The sequence below is a fragment of the Sarcophilus harrisii genome, chromosome 3 (genome assembly GCF_902635505.1).
Source record: "Sarcophilus harrisii chromosome 3, mSarHar1.11, whole genome shotgun sequence".
In the NCBI taxonomy this organism is placed as follows: domain Eukaryota; kingdom Metazoa; phylum Chordata; class Mammalia; order Dasyuromorphia; family Dasyuridae; genus Sarcophilus; species Sarcophilus harrisii.
Window position 1 is genome coordinate 246,916,306 of NC_045428.1, and position 25,679 is coordinate 246,941,984.

The 25,679-nt window shown below is 33.4% G+C and overlaps 1 long non-coding RNA gene across 1 annotated transcript in view; it reads right to left on the reverse strand.

The window, feature by feature from the left end:
• Nucleotides 1-2,746: 2,746 nt before the first annotated feature.
• Nucleotides 2,747-25,679, reverse strand: part of LOC116422345 — a 68,237-nt gene continuing 45,304 nt past the window's right edge. Inside the window, exons 2-3 of the long non-coding RNA XR_004232939.1 lie at nucleotides 12,619-12,687; nucleotides 2,747-3,793 (exon numbers count right to left, since the gene is read on the reverse strand). This is a non-coding gene — a long non-coding RNA (uncharacterized LOC116422345). The remainder of the gene's footprint in view (nucleotides 3,794-12,618; nucleotides 12,688-25,679) is intronic.

Genomic DNA, 25,679 nt, shown 5'->3' on the forward strand with positions numbered 1-25,679 from the left:
ATGCCTTTTCTAATCTTGTCACAGGCTCCTTAACAGGTGGTTCTGATTGCATTACTGCCTCTCCCCCTTCTCCTCCCTTCACCCATGAAGGGTTAATTGAGGAGAGAGGGTCATGGGATGAGGAATGATTTAGTTTCTCCTGCTGTGAATCTGATTCTTCATCCTTTTCACCTAGTTTAGTTGGCATTTCCCCCCCCCCTGCCTCCTGCTCTTTCTTCTTTTTCCTCATTCTAACACATATAATTTCTCATAGCCAGTTGTATTAAATTATATGTATTAAGTGTGTCTTTGGAAATTGAGTCAGGTCCATTTATATTGTAGAATTGACAAAGGTCCTGTCCTACTAATTTCCACTCCTCTAGATCCAATTCTTTTTCCATAGAGACACAAGGACATATGTGCTTTACAGTTTCTAAAAGTTCAGTGATCTGTTGCAAAATTATAATCAAACCTTGGCTTTTCATAACCTTGACAATGCTCTCTAAACATTTTCCTTGAACAGAAACAGAAGGCTGTTTTCTAAACATCTGTCCCATCTTAGCTGAAATTCTACTTTAACTCTTTTAACAAAATTTCTTTGTTGTACTTACTCTAATTTCTGGGTTGAGGAGACTTTTCCACTGGATTCAGGATCAGAGGTTTTTCCACTGAAATCAAGATCAGAGGCTTTTCTACTGAGATCAGGGTCCTGTCAGCCCCATGTTCAGGCACCAAAATGTGGTGTTCTCTTCTTTTCTAAAATATGAATGTTCTCTGGGAGTAGGTTTCTTGGGGAGGTTTCTGGAGGCAGCCTTCATTTCAGTTCCAAGTAATAATCACCTCAAAAGCAGCCAGGGATTTAAGTACAGTCTTTTATTGTCTTTTCCAAAATAGCCTGGTTAGTTTTCTTAGAGGCCTATCTCTCTGCTTGGTTCCAAGAACTCTTGCAGCTTGTCTTTTGTCGCCTCCAGCTCCCTCTGAATCTTGGCTCTACTCCTCCAAATCCTTTCTTCTGCCCAACTGCAATCTCTAGCTTGTCAATCTCCTGAACTTGTGAACACTTGTGAATCTCCCAAACTTGTGAACTAATGTGTGAGCTCTCAAAGGTGTGAACACAAATATTGTTTCTATCAATTCCAGTGAGTTATCACTAGGATTCTAACACTATGCAAATATTTAATTTCAACAGTGTCTCTTAAAATCAGCTTATTATTAGATTTCTTATCCTTTCTTCTACCCTCCTTCATTTCATAGGTGAATTCATTTCAGTCATGCTCATAAGAATGGTTGTGGGATGTATTTGGCTGTGTGTCATAAAAATCTTATAATTTTTAGTCTTTTTCCCCCCCTTCCCAATTCTGTTTTTTATTAAGAAAAAAAAGTTAAGAGGGTGGAGAAAAGGAATGGAATCAGTATTAGTAATCTATAAGTTAAATAGTTTGATCTTTACCTTTGTTCCTCATTTCTTCACATAATCCATATTTCTTTCTTTTCTTTATAGTTGCCCCTTTCTGATCTAGTCTATATAACTGAAGTTTTTTTTTTCTTGTTGACTGTTCCCCCTCCAACTATACTCTCACTCTCAAATCCTCCTTCTCCCCTCTTCCTGTCTCTTATGTCTTTTTAATTTAACATATTTTTATATCAAATTTTGCTTGTATTTATGCCTCCTTTGCCTGGTTCAGATAAGAATGAGGTTCATTAGATGCCTCCTTCTCCTTTTTAATGGACTTCTGGCACATTTCATTGATTAAAAATGCTGTTTTTTTTTCCTTTTAACTTTCTTTCTTTTTCCCTACCTTTTATTTCCTTTTTTAAGACAAATATAAAACAATTCCATATAAGGTCTTTCATTTGTCTTTCTTTGCTCTTCTCTCACCCTTAAAAATAAAAAGATTCTTAAAGAGACACCTCTTCTCCCCATTAAAATGTTAATACTTGATCATCATTTAGTTCTTTCTAATTACTAAATTGTATTTATCTTTAAAATTGTCTCTTGTATTCTGTATTCTCAATTCTATGAAAATGTCATTCCTTCCCTACCTCTACCTCCCTGTAAAATTATATTCTGATTTATAACCTGCTATTCTTGGTATAACCAATGTTAAGTTTATTTTTTTTTTTTTGCCTAGGTATGCCATGCTAAGATTTCTCTTTTATAATAGTTACAGAAGTTTTATTTGATGCTCATTGTTTTTCAGTGTTACTCAAACTCTTTCTTCCTGGCTGACTGAAATATTTTTCATTGTTCTGAAAACTTTATATTTTGGCTGTGACATTCCCAAGTGTTTTCATTTCAGTTTATTTTCCCCATAACTTTGTGGGGGATTTTGTTTTTCTATTTTCACTTTCTGGTTCCTGATACCTGAGGATTTTTCTTGGAAATTTTTAAAAACATTGTATCCAAATTTTTGTGTGTGTGCTTAGGGTTTTTAGGGAGCTAAATGATTCTTAACTGATCCCATCTTGACTTGTTTTCCAAATCACTTGTTTTTGAAAGTAGATGCTTCACAAAATCTTCTGTTTTTCAATCTTTTACTTTTGTTTCTAATATTTCTTGCTCTCTTGTTGAATCATTTAATTCTATTTCCTCCATTCTGTTTTACAGGGAGTCTTTCCCTTAAGTCATATTGTCATCCTTTTGTTTTAAGTGTTATGTTCCTCAAGAATTTTAATTTAGTTTTTAATAGATGATTCATGACTTCCTTGGGACCAAGCAATTCTTTTTCTGAGGCTCCATATATATGAATTCTGGGTTATTTCTTGCTCTTCTCTTTTCCCATAGCATTTCTTCATTGAATTTGGAATTTTCTTCTATTTACTCTTATTTGCTGCTTTATTTCCTGGTTCATTACTTTATGCCAGGACCATTTATTACAGGCTCCATTCATCCTTGCCCTCTTGGATAGTCATGATAAATATTTCCTGATCTTCTCTCCACTGCAATATGAGTGCTATTATGGTTGTCTTGCTGAAGTTCTGCATGACGTGACTAATTCATAGTCCTAGTTGCTTTCCTCATTGGTGGCTTTGACCTGGAATAAAGAGTGGATGGAGCTGAAAAAAAAAAAAAAAACCTACCTTCTATCACAATTCTTGATTTCTGATTCTGTCCTGGTGACCAGACATGGATTCTGGCCCCAGTCCTATGACCCTTTCCTTTTCGTTGAATAGTCACTAACTTGCAGTTGGCTTTTGTCACTTAGGACAAAGTCCACATTGAGTATTTTTCATAATGCTGGCTTCGGACCTCTTTGAGGGTTCTGATTGTCTGTGCTTCTTCTCTGTCTTCTATATCCTCTGAAATGGCCAGTGAATGACTAGTTTTAAGCCTTAGCTACTGATTGCTGTGCTTCTCCTTTCCCCAGGAAGCTTCCTATGGTGAGCTAGTTTTTTCACTTGTCATGGTAGCATTGACTTCAGGCTTCCTTGAGGGCCCCAAGATATATACAAACATGACCTGGGTTCCCTTTACAAAGTTAAGTATTGGGAGCTGGCTTTATTTCTTGTTATGATTCCAATAGCCTTAGGATAACATCCCATTGGCTTCAGGCTCTCCCCTGGTATTTTCCTGACCAGGCTATCCACAAGCTTCTGAAAGTCTTCTTGTGTGGTCCTAGCCTGGATAGTTCATTGCTGTTTCCCTTTTGTTTTAGTGATTCACTTTATATGATTGTTTCATCTGGCACCTTTTAAAATATCTGCAGGATAATTCCTAGGGGAGTTATAATCTTTCCAGGTGTCATCTTTACTCAATGTCTCTTGCCTAGTTTCTTAAAGGGACCAAATTCCATCTCTTTTTGTCACTTTAAAACTGTCAAACAAAATGAAACACAGAGGTTAATAGAAGCTAAGTAGATTCTTAAGTGATCCTTTTGGATTTTTTCAATTTAGAACTTAAAGTACAAGAGCATCCCCTTGGGAGTGTAAACCTCATTAATCCAAGCCAGGCAGCCATACAGTGATGAGATTTCTCCAGACAGAATTTCCTGAAAAAATAGTTTAGATATGAATCAAAGTTGCTACAAGCCAGCAGGGGTCAATTACCTCCTTTCTGCTCACCCCAGAGTAGGATAGGTATTCTTGGCTAGACCTTCTTCATCTGCTGCAGCACAAAAGCCAACCACTATGCCCCAAGGGCTACAGGGAAGAGAGAATGTACTGAAGCTAGAAGAGTGGATTTTGGCAACTAGGAAATTCCAGGAGCTAAGATTTAGAATGTGACTTTTCAACAGGAGAGTGTGGACCCCTTGTTAACTTCTTGGTGGATTGCCCATCATGAACAAAAGACTAATCACAGAATACACAAATGTGTTTGGAAGGAGGGAATGCCTCCCTTTTACTGTGGGATCTAGCCAGATAGTTGATTTTTCCCCCTAAAAAGAGTAGCATGGATCTAAAGTATATGGGCCATGTGTGTGTGTGTGTGTGTGTGTGTGTGTGTGTGTGTGTGAGAGAGAGAGAGAGAGAGAGAGAGAGAGAGAGAGAGAGAGAGAGATAGACAAAGACACAGAAAAAAAGTATCTATATGAATTTTAGAAATTCCAGCATTCCAATGGGAAATCTTTTTGTGGGAATTCCTCTTTGGTCTCTTCCCTTGTCAGTTCCATGAGCAGAGCTTATTCCATTCTTGGTGGAAGAGCTAGGCAAAAGTTTGTCTGGTATATCAGATTCTGGGAATTTATTTCTGGTTGATTATACATGATTTCTAGTTCTGTGGCATCAATGTTATAGACGTGAGGATATTTTTCAAAATTAATCTGCTAATGGGTAATTCCATGGTTCATTTTTCTTCCTTCTATTGACCACTAATTGAGTTAAGTTTTGTCTCTTTTGGCCCTTCCACAATTCTTCTCTCTAAATATTGGTTTAAAAAATTCTAATTGAAATGCTCAGTTTAACATTTCTCCTGAATGTCAAATTACTTGGCAAAAAATGACAATAAATCATTTTTGTACTTCTACCACTCCATAGAAGAGGTATGGAGAATAGAAGTATCAAGTGAAATATTTTCATTAGTGACAGTTTTAAAGAGGGAAAAGCACTGGATTTGAAGTCAAAGGACCAACTAGAGTTCAGGTCTCACTCCATATAGATGTATGATCTCATGCAAGTCCCCTATTATTTCCAAGTCTCACTTTTCTCTTTTGAAAAATAAACTTTGATCTGCTTTGCAACATTTTTTTTGGTGAGGACCAAATAACTTAATGTACATATATATATATATATATAAATTCATCTTTTATATTTTTCCACATATACCATAGGAACAGAACCATAAATAGGGTAAGGATATTAGGGCTTTTCACCAGGGCCCTGGATTTAGAGAGCATTGATAACAATTGCAATCTTTCAGGCAGACAGCAAAAATAGTTTTATAATAAGTCACCAGGTAGGCTGGGATGAGCTCTGCATTTTCTGCTTACCAGGAATCTTCTTACCAATGACTTACCACTAATCCATAATTTCTTTCCCTTACCCCCAATGTGGCATTCTGCTTACTACTAACCCTCCAATCCCTACCACCTTTCAACTTAGGGCTCACTTCCTACCACTTGCTCTGGGCATTGTTTTGGCACTTGCCTAGGAAAGGTAAATCAAGTCTTTGACTTACCAGATGTCTGTGCCAGATTCTGTGTTAAACACTGAAGATAAAAAGAAAGGCAAAAACATAGCCCCCACCCCCAAGAAGCTTTCGTTTAATGGGGAAGATAGTATGCAGACAACTTGCTCAAAACAAGATATGTTCAAAATATTTGGAAGAGACAATAATTCTTAATTATAACTTTTCTTACAGTGGTGCGATAAGACCATTTGACTAATGTCCCTCAACTCAATTGAACTCAAATTTCTGTAGCACTTTTAAGTAGGTTTTATCATCTGCATATTGTGAATGAGAACACCAAAACTCAGAGGTGAATAATAATAATAGTTAATATTTCTATAGTTTTCACTATGTTCTAGGTACTCTGCTAAAAACTTTTACAAGTGAAATGACTTGCTGGGATTATACAATTTGGATGTATGAATTTTGGATTCTAAATGAGGTCTTTACCAATTCTCATTCAAATAATTTCACTATATCATGCCATGGTAAAGCAACCTCTTATGATACTATTAACAGATTTGCTAACTCAATCACATGTAATTATAGTTTTGCTTCATACTGTGATATTCACTTGTGGCCAAGGCAGAAAAATGAATCATTGCTTGTCATATAATTAAAAGTCTAAATGTCATCTCTAACCAAAATTAAGCTACATTGCAAGTTTTAGAACAAAATTCATCATCAATATTTAATTCTACCTTGCTTATGCCCAGGAAAAGTCTTTAGGTTCACAAAATCTGCTATAACCCTACAAAATTTTTAGAAGTCTCTCTATTTTTTTCATTATTCTTCCAACCTCTTCTTAGTCTCATTCATATTTTTCATTAGCCTGGTTTCAATTTATTTCAACAAACATTTTATTAAGTCTTTTCTATGCACAGGACCCTATGGTAAAAGCTAATGCTATGAAAACAGTCAGAAGATCCCTGCTTTTCCGGAGTTTAGTTATGCTGTATAAATATAATAAAAGATTAAGCATTGTCTCAATTTTGTCTATTACTTAGCTTTCTGATTTCTAAAATAATAAGAGACCTCTTTTATTCTAAAAAAAAATCTAAAAAACGATGTACTATGTCCATATGATTCTAATTTAATATTTTCTCAGAATCCAAGAGAGTTACTTTTGTGGAGGGAATACATTTATTACTCACCACTTTAGTTCATGAGTCCTCATTGATATGCTTCCTATTTACACATAATCAGTCACTATGATACTACTAGCCCTTAAACATAAGATTTAGTAAACAATACAATTTAAAAAAAAAAGGACTAATTATTATTTAACAGTTACTCAGGACACAATAACGAATGCAGTGAAGTTCACACATAATTCTCACCAATACAAAATGATGTCTGTTCTCACCCATACAAAATGATGTCTGTTGGGCAAAATGGGCACACAAAAACCTAGCAGGGAGAAACATGAGTGAGGAAATACATGTGCTCAGAGCAGTTCACCATCTTTGACTTGTTGATTCCATGTCCTTGGTCAGTTCAAAAAATGATCTACTTCATCAGAGCTTCCTCTATATTAGTTTCTTTCTAGGACTTCACCTATTAGGTAAATCCCCAATCTCTACTTTTCAACTGTTCAAACAATAATAAACATTTTAAACTCACAATTTCTCTTTAAAGAATTTATCAAGTGTTATGTTATTATGATTACAAGCATATTCTCTTAATCCAGGAAACTACAAAACTCATCAGATTAACTCTGGTCAATATACAAATAAGCCTATCCAGTTTTTCACTCACCATTGACATTAATTGTCAAATCAACCATCAGCCTATGTTTATAGCAAATAGATGTATTTCCCTCTTAAACAAGGTTAAGGAGAGAAAGAGCAACTGAGACATGTATGAGATGTTTCCTCTTTCTCAAACTATAGATTGTACTAATAGATAGTAGCAGAACCACACTGGACTTCACATCTCTTCAAATGAGCAGATTCCAAGCCTTTTCTTTAGGCAACCTACAAAGCAGTAATTCTGTTCCAAACAACAGTCTCCCAAGTTCAGCAGTTGAAAATACTGCTAACTCTTTTTTTAAATAAGCAATTTTTTAAATTATAGATTTTTATTTACAACATATATGTGTGGGTAATTTTTCGGCATTGACAATTGCAAAATCTTTTGTTACAATTTTTCCTCTCCTTCCTCCTCCCCATGCTCAATGTCCCTCAACTCAATTGAACTCAAATTTCTGTAGCACTTTTAAGTAGGTTTTATCATCTGCATATTGTGGATGAGAACACCAAAACTCAGAGGTGAATAATAATAATAGTTAATATTTCTATAGTTTTCACTATGTTCTAGGTACTCTGCTAAAAACTTTTACAAGTGAAATGACTTGCTGGGATTATACAGTTTGGATGTATGAATTTTGGATTCTAAATGAGGTCTTTACCAATTCTCATTCAAATAATTTCACTATATCATGCCATGGTAAAGGAACCTCTTATGATACTATTAACAGATTTGCTAACTCAATCACATGTCAGTTTAGAACATAGCAGGAGAAGAGTTAAAAAGAAGCCATCAAGAGTTAGCAGTATTCTGAGATACCACTACACACCTGTCAGATTGGCTAGAATGACAGGGAAAGATAATGCAGAATGTTGGAAGGGATTGGGAGGTTGCACATGGCAGGTTGACCAATACATGTTAAAGTATATGTTAAGTACAATATATGTATACATGTCCATGCAGTTATTTTGCTGTACAAAAAAGAATTGGACTTTGAAATAGTGTACAATTAACCTGTGAAAAAAATCAAAAATGCAGGCAGACAAAAATAGAGGGATTGGGAATTCTATGTAGTGGTTCGTACTCATTTCCCAGAGTTCTTTCGCTGGGTGTTCTATTTATTACTACTCTATTGGAACTGATTTGGTTCATCTTGTTGAAGAGGGCCACGTCTATCAGAATTGACCATCATATAGTATTGTTGATGAAATATATAATCATCTCCTGGTCCTTCTTATTCACTCAGCATCACTTCAAGTAAATCTCTCCAAGCCTTTCTGAAATCATCCTCCTGGTCATTTCTTATAGAACAATAATATTCCATAACATTCATATACCACAATTTATTCAGCCATTCTCCAATTGATGGACATCCACTCATTTTCCAATTTCTGGCCACTATAAAGAGGGTTGCCACAAACATTCTTGCACATACAGGTCCCTTTCCCTTCTTTAAGATTTCTTTGGGATATAAGCCCAGTAGTAGCACTGCTAGATCAAAGGGTATGCACAGTTTGATAACTTTTGGGGCATAGTTCCAAATTGCTCTCCAGAATGGCTGGATGTATTCACAATTCCACCAACAATGTATCAGTGTTCCAGTTTTCCCAATCCCTTCCAACATTCTGCATTATCTTTCCCTGTCATTCTAGCCAATCTGACAGGTATGTAGTGGTATCTCAGAATACTGCTAACTCTTGATGGCTTCTTTTTAACTCTCCTCCTGCTATGTTTTAAACTTTTCTGATTTTTCTGAGTTTTTTGCTATATATATATATATATATATATATATATATATATAGGCTCAAATAACTGGGGTAAGAACTTACTACTCAACAAAAAGTACTGGGAAAACTGGAAAGAAACCTGATAGAAATTAAATTATAGATTGACATCTGATACCATGATACTGAGACAAACTTTAAATTGATACATTCCTCATATAGTAAGTGTAATAAACAGAGAGGGAAGAAATTACCTTTCACGTCATGGAATTGAAGAATTCATAACCAAACAAAAGATAGAGAGGATCATAGAAGATAAAATGAATAATTATGATTATATAAAATTGAAAAGATTTTGCGAAGTAAACAATGTAGATAAAATCAGAAGGGAAATTAGGAAACTGAATAGTCTTTGCAAGCAAATTTCATTGATAACAGTTTCATTTCCAAGATATATAAGGATTCAAATTTATGAAAATGTCATTTCCTAATTGATAAATACTCATTATTGATGAACATGAAGTTTTCTAAGGAAGGAATCCAAAAATCAAAATCAACAAATCAAAAAGTAAATGCAAATTAATGCAATTCTGAGGTTCTAATCACATTTATCAAATTAACGAAGTTGATTTTTAAAAGGAAAGTGATAAATCTCGAAAGAACATTAATATATTTTTCATGTAGCTTTGATTTAGTACTTTCCATTCTGAAAAGCCAGCTATTTTCCAAAAGTTATGCAACTGTACTATATTTTGACCCAGCAATGCCTCTTCTAGGCCTACATCTAAAACTTCAAAAAGGAAAGGAAAAGGAAAGGTTTATTTATGTATTCAAATATTTTAAAAGTTCTTTTTGGGGTAGCAACTCCCCCCAAAAGATAAAAAACAAAAATACTGGAAACTAAGAAAGACCATAGACTGAAGAAGAGCTGAATATATAATGTTATGTGAATGTAATAGAATACTATTATGCCATAAGAAATGAAGAAAAAGGATTTCAGTGAACCAATGTAGCTATATTAAAATAAGGGACCAGATCTCCAATGCATTGGTACCAATATCAAGGAGGCTATATAGGAAACCTGAGATTACTATAATCTTTAACATTCTAATGTGGCCTACACAATGTCAGAAATGACTCCTAATTGGGGATTATATAAGGAGAAGAAGCAAAATTAGCTGAGGTCAGAATCTTCAGTGGATCATGAAAGGACTAAGACAGAAAAAAGTAACTGAGACTGCAGATAGGATTTCATAGCAACTGCCCCTTGTAAATCAGCAATGAAAGCAGCACCCACCCTATAGAAAGGATAGAAGCTAACAAGTCCTACCCAACTCTTTCAAAAATGTCAAAAAGAATTAACCAGTTGAAACATAAAATCCCATTTCAAGAAGTGGCACAGGAAATATGAGTAAACAAAAGAAAACACTGAATACAATGAACAAATACTATGGGTTGAGAAGCTCAAGAATTAAGTCATAAAAAGATTGTAACCACAACTGTAAGCATAGCCTTTGAGGAAAAAAAATAATTTGTCCACAAGTATTATAAAATGGGTGAAGAAATTAAGCAAAAAGTAACACATAAAATAATAAATGAAATTAGAATTTCAAGGAAGGAAAAAAAGAAAGGAAAATAAATAGCTCAGAATAGAAGGAAAAATTTTACTCAAGTAGTAAAATACTTGAAAATAGAATGGGAAAAAAACAGTTCAATAACTTCACAAGACAGCAAGATATTAAAAAAATAAAAAACAAAGTCAAAAGTGTGTGAAAAAAGACAAAGCAAAAGTGTCCACTATAAAAACAAAACTGATCTGGAAAACAAGGAAAAGAGAGATAATATAGGAGATTAGATAATTGATTATTAGTTCAGTGTTAGAAATTCATAATCAGAAAAAATATTATAAAATTATTTTGAAAAACACCATATTTTAAGAAATCTGAAAAGGACTCTACTCAAATCTTTTAGAATTAGAAAGCCAAAGTCTTTTTGACTTTAAGTCCAGATTTCTATTCCTTACATCCCATTTTTTCTATAACAAAAAATTCTTACAAGGGAAAAATATATCTTTTATACAAACTGAGAATTTCAAGCTTTCTAATAAAAAAGACCAGAACTGAATAAAAACTTTAAAATGTAGAAATAATCATTAAGATAAATCTGGAAAGATCTAAACAAATACAAAAGTGGCTAAAATAATGATAAAATGTGTGATATGCCAATGAGAAGAGAAGAGACAAGTGTCCCTTCATAATCCTAACTGTCTTCAAAAGCCACAGAAAAAGTTAAATAAGACAAAAACATAGATTGGATATTGGTTCCTTCTATTTTCTTTGTTTTAAGAGACTAAAAAAAAAGAGAGAGTAAAGTAAGAGTTCAAAAAAATAAAGAAAAGGAATGTACTAGGAAAGATAATGAAGAAGGGAAAGGAATTTATTATTTTACATAAATGAGGTGTGCAAGAAAAAAATGTGTAAACATGGAAGAATGATCTAATTTTTATCTGAATGAAAGAAATGAGATTTGAATGGAACCATACATTTGTTAAAGACAAACATTAAGCTTAACAAGAAAATAGAAGAAGCAGAAGATACAGGGAAGCAAGTCGATTTTAAAAAGTATTTATAAGATAGGATTGTGGAAGGAATGCTGTAGTTACTAACAAACTTCAACTTCGAGAGTTGATCATAAATTTGAAGATTAAAACAGTATCTAGAATTGCTGAAAAGAAGAAGAAGAGAAAGAGAAACTTCTTCATTATCAAATGTTAATTATGTGAGGCAGCTAGGTGGCCCAATAGATAGAATACCATACTGGTTGTTATAAAGACTCATCTTCCTTAATTCAAATCTGACCTCAGATATTTACCAGCTGTCTAATACAGCATAGTCCTACCGCATAGTCCTTTTCATTACGTCAGAAGTCTTCTTTTTCGTAGGCTTTTTCTGAGCTTTTTACCACTCAAGCCTCTCCCCTGCTTTAGAACTAGGAGTCTGATGACCTCCTGTTGGAATCCACCCTCTTAAACCATTAGAAGTACCACTATTAAATACAGCTATTCTTCTCGCCTCAGGCGTCTCTATTACATAAGCACACCATAGCCTAATAGAGGGTGACCGCAAGCAAATAATTCAAGCTCTAACAACTACTATTGCCTTAGGCCTATACTTCACAACCCTCCAAGCCTAGTTGTTACTTTAGCCTATTTGCCTCAGTTCCTATCTATAAAATGAGGTGAAGAAGAAAATTTTAAAAATCATTCCAATGTCTTTACCAAGAAAACTCCAAATGGGGTCATGAAGAGTTGGGTACATTGTATTCAATGTTTTCTTTTGTTTACTCATTTATTAAAGGGAGCACACAATAAATAAAAAGATAGAGAAGAACAAGGACCTGAAATAATTGAACAAAAATGTCAATTACATCTCTTTTCTTTATTTAATTTTTTTCTTATTGGGAAGAAGACAAAAGGAAAAGAAAACATACAAAAAAAAGTGGGAAAGAAGGAAAATACAAACTTGGCCATCATCACAATGAAAATGAATGCAGTGGACTCACCAGTGAAACGGAAGAGAGTAGGATCTATCCAAGAGCAACTCCCATCAATGCATTGTTCGTAAAGAATACCTGAAACATAAAGATACACATGGAGTTAAATTCAAGTGCTAGAGCAGAATTTATATGGTTTAGTTAATTATTAAAAGCAGAATAGCAATCATGATTTCAAAACAGATTCAAAACTACTCAAACAGAGTAATAATAGGTATGGTTGAAAGAGATAAACAAGGAAACAACAATATTGGCACTTGCTATTTAATATATATGCACTGAGTGGAATAATATCTAGGTATTTAAAGGAAAATTTAATTAAATTGTAGGGACAAATATAGTGGAAAATTGTAATGTTCTCTTGTCTAAAAGATAAGCGTTCTCTGTGAGCAGATTTCTTGGGGGGTTTCTGGAGGCAGCCTTAGGTTCAGTTCAAAGTAATAATCACCTCAAATGCAGCCAGCTGTTAAAAGTTCAGTCCTTTATTGTCTCTTCCCAAAAAGCCCAATTAGCTTTCCTTGGTTCTGAGAGCTCTTGCCACTAGTCCTTTTTCTCTTTCAGCTTCAGCTTTAGCCTCCAGCTCCCTCTGAATCCTGGCTCTGAATCTCCCAACTGAATTCTGGCTCCCAATCTCCCCAACTGACTCCTGGCTGAGGCTTTAAGAGCTTCTTATATATGATCTCTTAAAGGTGTGAACTCAAAGGTTGACTCTTCCAAGAGAGAGTGGGATTGTGGATTCCTGACTTGTGAATCTCAAAGGCTAATGTGTGAACTAATGTGTGAACTCTTAAAAGGTGTGAACTTAAGTACATAAGCATTGTTTCTATCAATTCCAGTGAATTAGCACCTTGTTTCAAGTACTGGCCCATAACAAAAAAGTATAATTGTTGATCTCTAAATTTCCCTTTCAGATCTAAGTTAATCTAATAAAAAGATAAGAAAAGAACAAGGACCTGAATAGAATTTTAGAAAAGTTAAACTAATTAAAAAAAAAAAAAAACTTGATTGAAGTATATGTTACCATCCTACTCAAAGTAGCATAATTTCTAAAAAAGATGTTATAATGAGAAATTCTGCAACAGGATTATATTTTTGAACAATTACTAAGTAGGAATAAAAAAGAATATACATATCTTCACTGTGCACAGAACTTTTCAGAAGTGGATCATATTCTCAGGGAACAAATACAAACAAATGAAGAAAAGCAGATATATTAAGCATGTTTTCTGTTTACAATTTAAAATAAATTAAGAGTACATGAAGCAAGTATTCAAACTTAAATGAAAGATAAACCCCTATGTGAAGGACAAAAGAACAAAGTATAGAAACAACTTTAATTTCATTTAAAAAGTATTATGATGAGAAACATACCAGATTTTCTAGGAGAAAATGTTTATGTATTATCAATTTATCTTAGAAAGTATATGTTTATTAAAAATTTTAATAATAAGAGAGAGTAAAAAGAATCATTGAATCAGGCATTCAAGTAAAAATATTAGAAAAATGGCAAATCACTGAAACAGAAATTCTGAAAGTCCCAAAGATAAATGAGATTAAATCAATTCTCACAAACAATAAGACAATTAAAGAAAAAGGAAATTACAAAAGGCCATTTTGCCAACAAAACTTGTAAAAATACATAAATATTTGCAAAACTGTAAAATACTCAGATCAATAGAATACTATGTAGAGATTTTCAAACACTTGATTTCAGAAAAAAAAGTTGCAGAATTTATGTAGGAGTTTCCATAGGAAAAAAATAAAACAGTATCAAAGAGATTTGCAATCAGAATTTGCAATGGAATTTACATTCAAACATTCCAGAAATAATTAAGTCCATTATAATATAAATCATTTGCAAAAATAGGGAAAGAAACTATATTACTAAAATCTCATGAGAGAAATTTGGTATTGGTATATAAACCAGGGATAGACATAGCAGAAAAAGAAAACTATAGTTTAAACTCTCCAATGATTATTGATGCAAAAAATGCTTAATAAATATAATCAAGAAGATTACAACAATTTATTTTTAAAATTATGTAATATATTAAAGATTATGATGTACAGAATGCACCAATAATGTAATACAGTTTTTTTTAACATACTAAGTAGTATCTATCTAAAAGTCAACTATTTTATGTAATTGAAATAAACCAACAACCTTTCCAATAAGAACAGAGATAAAGTAGTGATGTCCTTTATCACCACAATTTGCAGTTTCCAGATTCATAAAACTGTTCCAAATCAGTAATATGTTAGAAAAAGATGGAAGAAACACAAGATAACAGTTTTAGGAGGAGCTATGGAAGAATAGGCATTTTGGTTATTATTTGGTTTATTATTAGCTGTGAAGTGGTCCAACCAATCTGGAAAGAAATTTGGAACTATACCTACAAAGTTATACTTTTCAATCCAATGAGACCATTACTTGACATATCCCAAAGAGATCAGAGAAAGAGATAAAGGACACAAAAATATTTTCAAACACTTGATTTCAGCATTTTTTCTTATAGCAGGATGTAGAAATAAATTGAGTGCTATGAACTATGGAATTACTAAACAAACTAGTATATAACTAATTTAATATCATTGTGAGAAATTATGAGAGAAACCTGGAAGAAGTGAATTAACCAACATCAGGAGAATTATTCATACAAAGACCACAATATTGTAAAAGAAAACAGTTATGAAATACTTAAAGCCTATGATTAGCGCAATGACCAATCATGACTCCAGAATCACACTTCCCACTTCCTTTCAGAAAGGTGATAGACTAGAGGTACAGAATGAAACATGACTTTTCAGACACAGCTAATGTGTGGATTTGCTTTGAGCCATTGTACTGATTTGAGTCACTATAATTATTATTAGTCATTTTTTATGAGGGGAGAGAGTTGGCAAAGGATGGGGCCTAGTAGAATGACTAAAAAAAAATAAAGAGAAGTGTTAACAAATCATTTAAAAATAAACAGAAGAGAGAAGGAAGTTTAGGAGGGACACAAACAGAGCAATGCTATCATGGTGAGTATGATTTTTTTTTAAACTGAGCCATATATACTTTAGAGATTTACAACTTTATATATAGCCTTCTTTTTTGTATTTTTTTGTAAAGGGAAATATTTATGTTTGCCTACATTTGAATAGTAAACAGGAAAACCTTTTAAAGATAAAAACGTTTTCTCAAAAAGGAATGATAATAGATCTGATAAAGCTAAAAACTGATTATTTTAATACCTCTATTTGTTTTAAGACAAATTCTGTTTAGAAAGGGAAGGATGAGATTCTGTTTTTACATTATAGCAACCAAATCCTTTTCTTTTTCCCTAGGAAGAAAATTCCATTAAAGTATAATTCAGTGTATTCTTATTTTAGTTAAAGTGGCAACAAGATACAGACAGGTTGTTGAGTTTGTTTATTTGTTTCTTTAATTTGGGAGTTAAGAGGGTAGCTGTAAAACTGTATTAGAAATGGAATCCATTAGATAGTCAGCTGCAGAACCTCATGGTATTTGGCAAGCTTCTTGAATTTTGAACTAAAACAATAAAAGAGTGCATTCAAAATAATGATTCTATCAAAATAACTTCAAAGAGGGAAAGAAGGGAACTAAGCATTGGGGGAAGAGGAATAGTGAAAAAGGAAGGAAGGAAGGAAGGAAGGGAGGGAGGGAGGAAGGAAAGAAGAAAGGAAAGAAAGAAGGAAGAAAGGAAAGGGAGAGGGGGAGAAAGAAGAAAAGGAAGGAGAAAGGGAGGAAGAAAGGGAGGGAGGGAAGAAAAGAGAAAAGTAAGTAGGAAGGGAGAGAAGGAGGAAGGAAGGAAGATAAGGGGAAGGAGGAAAGGAGGGAGAAAGGAGAGAGGGAAAGAAGGGAGAGGGGGAGAAAGAGAAAGGGGAGAGAGGGAAAGAGTAGGAGAGGGAAAAAAGAAGAGAGGAAAAGAGGGAGGGAGGAAAGGAGGGGAAAAGGAGGAAGTGGGGGCATGGAGGAGGAGGTAAAGAGGAGGGAGGGAGGGAAGAAGGTAGAGAAAGGGGAGAGAGAGGAAAAGAGGGAGGGAGGAAAAGAGGGGAAAGGGAGGAAGTGGGAGCATGGGGGAGGAGGTAGAGAGGAGGGAGGGAGGGAAGAAGGTAATAGTTACTGAAGACCCTGTCTATGTCATTGTAAAAAGGCCATGCCAAGCATATGGAACAATCAAGGCAAATATAATTAGGTACGCAGCTATTAGGATCCAAAATAAATATCCTTTTCTCTACCCTTTGGCCCAAGGATCATATCTTGGTGAGACAGAATTTCTCAAGGGGCAAGTTTCAGATGGGATATTCCAATGTAGATCATGGGATATATGAATGAAGAGAGATCCTTGTCTAGGAAAGGTCTTGGAATAGAAATCTCATTGAGTAGCAATATTTGAAGCAAATTTCAATGTCAGGAACCATGATTGTTGATCACAGAGGTAAACTGGTCCAAGGTAATAGCTAAGCCCAAAGAATTGAAACTAGGAACGTAATTCAATTGCATAGATGCCAGTGGGAAATAGAACCAAATGTTCAGAAATTAAAAATTGGATACAAGGTAAGAAACAAGATATTAAACTAGACCAATAAAATTCTAATTTGTTGTTCTTATTAGTCTTGGGACTCATATGACTTTTTTTTTTTAGTTTTGACAGTGTCCATATCTAATTTCTCCCAAATTCACTGTAGCTGATTGGTGATCATGGCTACTTAACCCCTTATTGGCTTCTTTATTAATATGAAATCACTGTAGTGTCATATACTTTGCTTGTCACTGTCCCTTGGATAACATCTTGGTTTATATACACATTTTCCTTATCCTGGAACCCATTACACCAATCCTATTAACCTCATCTTGAACTTCTTACTTTGGACATATTTCTTCACTGGACCAAAAGTTGCCCAACACTTCTGTATCTCATATCTCTTCATATGTGCTTCCCAGTCCACCATCAGCTCTGTACTTATCTTTATTGTGTATACTAATAAGAATAATTTGTGGAAAAAATGTTGCAAAAATCCACCTGCCTTCTGCAGACTTCTCTTTATATGATCCTGGAGGTCCAAAGAAGTTCTTACCCAACTGTATATGTCAGGACCAAGAGACCTACATCTTCACCTGGATGTCCTAGATAGTGTGAATGGAGATGTATCTATTATAAGATACCTTGTCATAGGCTAATATAGTTCTTCCTCAAAAAACATGAAAATGATTCTTATGCTTTAATTAGCTGAAGGGCTAAAAGCTTGGGCCAGTAACTTAAGCTCCTGGTTACCTGATTACAAAAATAGTTAGAGGTTGAGGGTGTGAGGTTTAGCTGTTCCCTTAAGCTTGAAATAGTCAAGTCCCTTAAGCTTGAAATTGTCCCTCCATGGGCTACAGAGTTAGAGAAGCTGCATTCAACAAAATCAATTTTTGCTGAATATGTTTTCTCTGAATGTTTTATTCCTGCAATGACTCCTTTTGTGTACTGTCTGATGTTTTATGAATTTATAATTTTGTTCCAATCTCAAACTTGATGCACCAGTCTAGGTCAATCTGGCTTACTATAGCAGTGGACTGAAGACAGAAAAAGAGCTAGAATTCCAGGGGCAAAGGAGTTCAAGAATAATCACATTGCCAGTCTTCAGAATTATAAAAGTTGGAGAGTACAATCAGAACTCAGATTGAGTAGGAATTCAGGAATTCAGCAAGTATCTAGGAACAGCATCAAGCAAAGATTTAGGGATTCAGAAAGTTATCAGAAAAGTCTGAGTCATCAAATATTCAGCAAACTGAATTTGAAGTATAGATTTATAGATTTCTTTTGTATTTTCTATTATGATAATATTTGTATTAGTCCTTAGTTTGGGATGCAAATGGGGAAGGGAATGAAAATTTAGTACAAAGCCATGCTTTCATGACCACCATTCTAGTCCTGAAGAAAAAATGAATATGATGAAGAAGAGTCTAGACAGAATGAGACTAATCTTCATCTATCCTGGTCTCTGACATCTGGACTTAGCAGCACTACAAAGCAGATATAATACCATCATTTTAAATGGATGCAAATGGGCATTGGGTGAGTTAAGATGAACTGGGTCAATAAAGTGGATCAAGATTTAATCTCACAAATCTGGACCCTCGCTTTTAGGTATGGAAGAATAATTGCTTGTATAGATTCAACAAGGCAAGTTTTTGTTTCCAGCTTTTTGTTACAGATATTTTTGCATATATGGATCCATTTTTTTCTGTCAGTTATCTCTTTTTGTATCCCCAACAGCTGCATATCTTGATCAAAGACTATAAGCATTTTAGTGGAGATACAATTCATATGAAGGAGACAAATATGAAAATTATTAGGTACATAGAAGTTATATTTAGAGTACAGAAAAAGGTAATTTAAGAGGAAGAGGCATTCACATGCTACAATAACGTTTGATTATATTCATAGAATCAAGATCTTGAGTCAAAGTTTAACAAATGACTAATTGATGGGTGTCTATTTTTTCTGCCTTAAAAATGATAAAAAGATAGATAGATGTTAGATAGATAGACAAACATACATAGATGGATAAATAGATAGATATTGTTGAGTCATTTCTATTTTGAATGTCTTTTCATAACCCCATCTGGGTTGGTTTTTTTTTTGGCAAAGATACTGGAGGGATTTGTCATTTCCTTCTCTCGTTCATTTTGCAGGTGAAGGAACTGAGGCAAACAGTTAAGTGACTTGCCCATGATGTATACTTTCTCTACCTTTATTACTACTGTTATTTTTTGTACTTTAGCATCTGTTTTTAATATTACTGATGGAGTGCAATTATACATAACAAAATATTAATAGTCCACATTTCCTTTATAAACCTTAGTGTTTACAAAATGATTTCCTCTTAATATTCATTGGGAGAAGCATAAGAATTTCCTGACATACTACCCAGAATCTTTCCCACAATACCTAAGGCCTGTGTAAACCCATTACAAAAAGAAAGAAGGAAGACAGAATATGATCATTTATTTTCTGTCTCTAGAAATAAGAATATGCTAATGTTCATGGTTGACTTCCCATGTTTCAGCAGAACGAACCATATCCATAATATTAAATATTTTGGCAGAGGCAGAAAAATTTAGTCACATAGGACAAATATGGGTGCTTAACAACCATATCAAATTGGTCTTAATTGCTAACTCTTTAATCATTTTCATGGTTCTTCTGAGCTGCTCGAAATTCTCTGTGGCACTCTTAATTAGAGAATCCAGAACTGAGAAAAGTAGTATGCTCTGTCTCAAATGAGACTTTGACAAGTACCAAGGATAATGGCTAGATCTCCTTCAGTGTCCCACATTGCTCATAATCCAATATTGGAATTAATTCTACAGGATTTTGTTTCTATGACTTAAAAAAAAAAAAAAACCTGAGATTCATTATTGACTCATATTAAACATATTGTCCATTATGGCTACTAGAACTATCACTTCCCCATTCTACCACAATCAGTCATTATCACTTTAAATCATTGTTATTATAGAAACTACCACAGCTTAAAACTGCCCTGTTACCTTTTTGTATCTCCTTGCTTAGTACTTCAGGCATTACAAATAGCAGCTAGATGGCACCATGGTACACAGAGCACTCAGGCCCTGATGTCAGAGTTCATACTTCAGATAATTACTAGCTGGGTGACCCTAAGGATATCACTTAATTTCTGTTTATTCAATTTCATCATCTGTAAAATTGGGGTCATAATAGCACTTACCTCCCAGGGTTGTTGTAAGGATTAAACAAGATGATAATTATGAAGCCCTTTGCAGTGGTTCTCAAATTCTTTTTCTCAGTATCTTTACAGTATTAACAACTATTGAGAATATATCCAAAGAGTTTGTTTATATGGCTTACATAATAGATATTTATCATAAATAGAAAAAAAACTAATTTTGAATTTGTAGACCCTCTGAAAGGATTTCAGAGACCCTCCAGGATTCGCTGCACCACACTTTGAGAACTACTGTGTACTAGGACGTAATAAACTCTATATAAGTGATAGCTTTTATTAATATTATTATTATCTTGCAGGTAATGTCAGAGTTTTATATTGATTAAATGATTTAACTAGTTCATACAAAGAATCAGGGCTTATAGATAGGTCTTCTAATTCCAAGCCTAAAGGAAATGATTTCTTTACATAGTACCATGATGCTTTTTCCTTCCTATAAAATTCCCTTCCTTGAAACTATATATTTTTTTCTTTTGTTCAATGACCATTTGTCCCACTCACCAAGAAAAATATTTAAGTAGAAATACCTTGGAGGAAAGGTCCACTAGTTTTTCTTCAAACTAATACAAAACATTTGAAAGTAATTCAACCCAAAAGGTAGAGGTAACTAAGAAATATAGTCCTCTGGATTAAGCAAAGGGAATAGAAAAATATGTAATATAAGTAGAATTAAAGTGTGTGACAGAGGTTTGATGGCAAATTTTTAACAACTGGTTCTTTAAAATGTTCATATGACATACTTTTAATTTTAATGTTCATCATTAACATTCTCTACATCACTTACTTAAGTTTTGACAATCAACAAAACCATAAATCAAGTCTTGATTTGTAACATGCAGATTTCTGAGGTATAAATGCTCACACTGAAAATTTAATAATTGGTTCTCTAGCCAGTTCAGATTAGATCCAGAACATCAATGGGTCTAAACCTGTGTAGGGGATTTGGTAAATTGTATTTTGTGAATGAATGTGGAGAATGAGATTTGATTGCCTCAAACAAAACATGTCATCATTTTCCCCATTTTTTCATCTAACTCAGGTTGTTGGGTATGAAGTAGAACCTCAAAGTTATTTCATTTTGTACTTCTGTACAATTAGTGACAGAGCACTTTTTTCAAATAATTATTGACAGAAAAACATGACATTCCTTTGTAAATTGCCTGTTCAGGCTCTTTGACCATTTTATTTGTCAATTTGTTAACTGAGGATTATAAATTTGAATTTATTTCTTATATGTTCTAGATATGGAAATTTTATCAAAAAGGCCCACTGCTACTGAAAGTTACATTGGCTCAGTAACCCATTGTTCCCAGCCCTGCTTGTCAATAAATATTGGGGGAGGCTCTGTTGGGGAAGGCAACATTGAGCCTGCAGTATCTCTTATTGGAAATTATTATATACTTGCTATTTTAGGGAAGAAATGAGATTCAAGGACTTAATCCCTTTTATTGAAGCTGACCTATGTGAATTGTCTTAATTTCATTTGGAAAGTTACCAATAAAAACTGAAACAACTTTAAAGCTCTTTCTCATCTCCAGTGCTCAGCCTTGAAGTCTTTGTAATAAACTCCTTTAATTCTTTTTGTCCTGGGTTCTACCTCATTAATTAGGGTAAAATATATCCAAGCAAAGAATTTTCCTTTCAACACTATAATTAAAAAAAATTAATTAGCTGTTTCCTTTCTAATTTAATCTGTCTGGGCAAAAATTCTTGAGTTTTGTAGAATCAAAATCATCTATTTTATCTTGTATAATCCTCCTTATTATATGAACTCTTCCCTTCTCCATAAATGAAGAAAATAATTTCTGCCTTAGTAGTCCAAGTTGTTTATGATTCAAGAGACTCCCCAAATATTCAGTTCTACAAGTTAGGTGATAACTAGATAATGGTTATTGGTCAAATGATCATAAAACAGCTCTGGAGTTCAGGCTTTCCACTACCTTTAAAAAAATCTCATCATATATTTCTTTTATTTTTAAAATATATTTTATCTTCCCCATAATTACATGTTAAAACATTTAAAATGTTGTTTAATGTTTTGAGTTCTGAATTCTATCTCTCCTTCCTTCTTTCCTCTGCCCCTCCCTGAGATGATAAGTAATTAGATATAGGTTATACATATGCAATCATATAAAATATTTCCATATTAGTCATTTTGTACAAGAAGGCTTGAATAAAAGAAAAACAATGAAAAAAGTGAAAAATAGCATGCTTCAGACTATATTAAAATAATATCAGTTCTTTATTTGAAAGAGGGTACTATTCTTTATCGTTAGTCTTTTGGGATTGTCTTGGATCATGGTGTTACCAAAAATAGTTAAAAGTCATTCACTATTCTTTATAGAACAGTATTACTGTTGCTATGTACAACTTTTTCCTGGTTCTGCTCATTTCACTTTGTATCAGTTCATATCTTTTCAGATTTTTCCAAAATCATGCTGTTTTCATTTCTTATAACACAGTAATATTACATCATAATCATATACTACAATGTGTTTACCCATTCCCCAATTGATGAGTAGCCCTTCAATTTCCAGTTCTCTTATGGGTCCATAAAAATAAATGGCTGAGGAAAAGTTACAGAGGAAATCTATATTCTGGAGGGAAAAGTCATTGTCTCTAGCCTTATAATATGCAAATTAGTAATTCAATGTATCACTTTCAAAACTCTGCTGTACACTACTGGTAGACTTTATAAAGTAAACTATTCTTTAGGCAATGAATCAATGGGAGAGACCAGAGAAGATATGGGAATTAAATCAGAATTAGCTGTCATCAAAAACTGAATTTAAGAGAATAACAAGCCCAAGGAACCCAGATAAACAACATAACTAGCACATATCCTGGATCAGGGGATAGTAGCTGAGAATATAAGAATGAGAACAAAAGAACATAGTGTATAAACATAGACATAGTAGTCATAATAATAAAATATGCATCCTGAGTTTGCTAATGACTAAAGATTGCATGTCATAGGAGCATAAAGTCATAGATAATTAGAAAGAACTTTAGAAGCCCTGTAATTCCCTTTATTTCATAGATAAAGAAACTGAGTTAAGTGACTTCTAAGGTCACACAGGTAGTAAGTGATGGAGCTAAAATTCAAATTAGCACTCTTTCTACTCCATCATTCTGTCTTACATACATTCAGGAGACTTCCCAAATATTCAGTTCTACAAGTTATGTGATAACTAGATAATGGTTATTCTCTGGAGTTGTTTTATCCAACTAGTAATAAGCCCAATCTTATTTAGGTTCTAAAATTAGAAGGAATCAGACACACTAAAGGTGATATAAGTTCCGTTATATAAATGTGATGAAATACTTTTGGCATTTTAAGAAATTACAAATATGAAGAATATAGTGAAATATGGAAGGAATGTTGAAAAAAGAGTCAAAAGAACGGTATGTATACAAAGATTTTTGTTGTTATTATTTGTTATTATTATTGTGAAAGTAAGGCTCTATTGGTTATTTTGAATCAGTTAATTAGAATCATGTATGATCAGAACCAGAACACAACTTTCAATCAATCCAAACCATTGAATAAGAGACTTTGAGGAGTTTATATTAAAGGGAACTTGTTCTGATATGTTTTCCTAAGTGTTATTTCTACTTTATGCCACACATCAAAGACTATAACAGTAGAGTACAAATGCTGTAGTTCCATATTGTTCATGGGGAAAATAGTTTGTTATGGAAATATCGACAGACCGTTTCCATATTTTATCTGCTTATTATACTCCTTCCAGTTTCATCTTTAAATAGACTTAAGATGATCTGGTCTAACTGGATTTTATACCAAGTATCCTCAAATGGTTCCCACACCAACTACTTTTTTCTCTTTTATTTAAAAAAATAGTATTTTATTTTTTCCAGTAACATGTTAAAACAATTTTTTACATTCATTTTAAAAAACTGAATTCCAATTTTTTTCTCTCTCCTTTCCCTTCCTAAAACCCTAAGCAATTTGATAGATTGCTTATTTGTATGTATGTATATATTATATATGTACAAATCATGTAAAACATATTTCTGTTAGTTGTGTTGTGAAAGACAAAATAGACCAAAAGGAAAAAAATGGAAAAATATATTCTTTCATCTGCATTCAGACTCTATTAGTTCTTTCTTTGAATATCAACATTTTCCATATGAGTCCTTTAAAATTGTCTTGATTCTTGTTCTTTTATGAGATCATACTGATCATAATCTCTTGCATCATCCTCTTTATTTCTCTAGGTTACCATGTCTCTCTTTTTGGTTGGCTAATATATTGAGTGTTTTCTGATTGCAAATTCTGCTCCTATCACTGTCATTCATTGATACCTCTCTTCTTTGAAATGGATGCAAGTAAAATGAATACTGGCTTATGAATCAGACATTGGGAATTCAAATCCCTACCTCTGAAATTTACTTTGTGTCTGATTTTGGACAAGAAATTTGGAATCTTTCTTATTTTCCTTATCAATAAAGTGAGGTGACTAGAAGAATTCTTCTAAGATCCCATTCAGCACAAAAGCTATCTTAATGTCAATTATATATCAACCTCCAAATCATTTTACTTTCTTTCTCAGATAGTTTGGCATTTAGTCACAGTATTTCTCTCTGATTTAACCTTTGCCTTTACACTATGAGTCTTCAAACTATATGTTGATACCTTGGATATAGCTTTGGTTCCCAATTCATAAACCTCCTCAGCTCCCATAATCTGTACTTTCATTCTACATCAGATACACAGAGATATAGTTGTATCCTCTATTTCATCATCACTCACAAATGTTCCACTTCTACAAATCAGAATTATGAAATTCCTTTTTCTCTAATCATAACATACTTTCCTAGATCCTTCACAATCTATTCTTTGTCTTCATCCCAACCTCCAGTCACTTTCCCTCTTCATGATTTACTAGACCATCTGTTCTGTTTTCATTTTTCTCCCTTAAAATTTTTATTTATTTCAACTTTACACTATCCTCTATCCTTGAATTTCTTGCTCTGCTGTCCTATCACGACATTCTCCTCCCTAAAGAGACAGTTGTTAGACATTTGCTAGCAAACTCCTGGTTTAGTTGCTAGTTAATAAATTAAGATTTTTCTATGTGAATGAATTTTTTTATAATCGCTTTGAAGTATTTCCTCAAAGCAATATACATTTTCTTAAAAAGAATAAACATAATAAAGGCAAAATCCTATAATTTGACTCAAAAATGTAATTGCCCAAGAATAGGGGGTGGGGTGTTGGTTTAGAACTTTATGTGGAGAGTTTTTTTAAGGTAAATAATTTATTTAACTAAAATTTTAATGTGTTA